This window comes from Limulus polyphemus, unplaced genomic scaffold (assembly GCF_000517525.1).
Source record: "Limulus polyphemus unplaced genomic scaffold, Limulus_polyphemus-2.1.2 Scaffold571, whole genome shotgun sequence".
NCBI classification, from domain to species: domain Eukaryota; kingdom Metazoa; phylum Arthropoda; class Merostomata; order Xiphosura; family Limulidae; genus Limulus; species Limulus polyphemus.
Genome location: NW_013666181.1, coordinates 28,476 through 30,867, shown reverse-complemented (window position 1 = coordinate 30,867; position 2,392 = coordinate 28,476). Strand labels below are relative to the sequence as shown.

Below are 2,392 nucleotides of genomic sequence, written 5' to 3'. Positions count from 1 at the left end.
CTATTTGTTAGGCAAAAAACGGCTGATGCAATACTTAGCTCATAAAGTTGCTGGTGTAATAATTATACAGTATTGCATCATCCATAAAAACATTTACACCTACATGCATTAGGACCTCAAAACAGACGATGATTCTGAAGAAAATTGTGAAATATTAGGTGATGTAATAAAGTTTTCCACCACTGTATGATTAACGGTAGGCCTAATGTGAAAAATGAAAGAATAAACAGGCCTTTTGCTGCTCTTTTATAGCATAGACAATTATTTTACGGTGAGTATAAGGTTTCTTTTTCCGATGTGATTAAGCACGCGCAGCATTTTATATCTTCCTAAAGCGTGACCATCACGTGATTTAATACACGCGCTGTACGTGAGAGGATATAGATTGATCCGATAGGCTGTGATTATTCAACATAGTTGTCAGAAAGCGGGAAATTGTCAGATGTAGACGCTAATGGCACTTTGGCAGGATTTATGTTTATATAAGGTAAGTGTTAATCTCGTAATTATTATTAAAGTCGTGGTGTAGGTAAAAAACTAGTAGCGAAATATTATTCATTGGGTAATGAGAAAATGGTAAGAGAAGATTAATGTAGGAAGAAATCAATTTATATTTCCATTAAGGTTTTCGTGATAGACAAAGCGAACTAAGTCTTCCCTTAGACAGCAATTTTTCTCTAAAAAGGAAGTGAGCATAAAACTATTACCCAATATGAATCTTACAGACTTATTTGCATATTATTTATTAAGAATTAAATTTAGAAAATCCTTAAATATTCAGTAAGTATGCTGAATTAATATTGATTAATCGTACGATACTGACTTATTTATCATGTCTTTGAGAACATACATACACATATAAATACTTATTTACATCTTTGAGTGTCTTTGGCATAGATGCTTCTCATATGAATTTTAGTTCATTATATTGCATCATGTTATATGATATACATATAAAACATGAAAAGAAAGAACACGATGCAATATAATGAACTAAAATTCATATGAGAAGCATATAAGCCAAGATACTCAAAGATGTAAATAAGTATTTTCTCCACAAAATATTTTTTCTTAGTACTTACATCAATAATTTTATCGTTTTCGTTATTGGTGTTTAACGGTGCTGGGATGTAAAAATATCGGACTGTGACAAGGACCCTTGCGTTATGAATTCCAGCTTTCGGATTTCGAACAGCCTGATTTCTGTTGGATTATGATGAGTTGTTTTTGATTGTTTGTTTGTTTCTGAATTTCGCGCAAAGCTACACGAGGGCTATCTGCGCTAGCTGTCCCTAATTTAGCAGTGTAAGACTAGAGGGAAGGCAGCTAGTCATCACCACCCACCGCCAACTCTTGGGCTACTCTTTTACCAACGATTCAAGTCTTGATTAATCACACTTAGTTTTTGGTTTTCTTTTTTTACACTTCTGAGAACATAAAGACCGTACTTTCGAGTTGTTTGATTTTATCAGTGGAGTTTTCACACCTTTCTTACCTTTATTTTGTAATCGATCCAGTGACTACCGAGTGATCAATTCCTATCTGTAGAGAAAGCGAACATTGTCTCGGATAACAGCATAATGTCATTTTATTTTATTAGTGTGATGGGAAATAAAATTGAGATATTTTAATAATGCTTTATCTGGTGAAAAGAAAAAATATGGTTCTTCAATTAGAGTCAATAATTTAATCAATATCCTTTTATTAAATATTTCCTCGAGACATGTAGCTTTTACAGTCACGCGGTCGAGTGTTCTGTTATTATAAGAATATTGTGGGAATTTGTCACGTGTTACTGAGGAAAGTGTAACGTTGAAATAAGCACCAACTACACTTTATAGGAGACGAAACAGTAAGTACCAGGATGTACAGAGCAATTAGTGGGTTGATTTATTACCACCCAACGAAATTACAATATATATCTAAGAGTAGTTGCTGGTAAGAAGTAATGAAAGGGCACTTCAAGAAAACCCTTTACGTGAAAACGTTTATAACCACAATGTGGTATAGTGATGGTACTCGTACTAAAGTGCCTTTAATGAAATATTGAATAAATAACATCCCATGTATAGTAATAGCATGTAACGCAAAAAGGGCTCTACCCGGGAAAATGTGAAGTGCTTTAGAAATGTCATCTACGTATATTTTTTTAACAAGCCTTGACACAGCTGATAACAACATGTTAGGATCGCCAGAAAAAAAAAACAACAACAACAAAAAACTTCATCCGACTACTATAAACTTGACACAGCTGATAACAACATGTTAGGATCGTTGACCGGTCAGAAAAAAAACCCAACAACAACAACAAAAAAACTTCATCCGACTACTATAAACTTGACACAGCTGATAACAACATGTTAGGATCGTTAACCGGTGAGAAAAAACAAAA

General features: G+C 33.7%; 1 pseudogene; it reads left to right on the top strand.

Moving 5' to 3' along the window:
* The first annotated feature begins 339 nt into the window (after positions 1–339).
* The window catches only part of LOC106459172, an 18,823-nt pseudogene continuing 16,770 nt past the window's right edge, over positions 340–2,392 (top strand).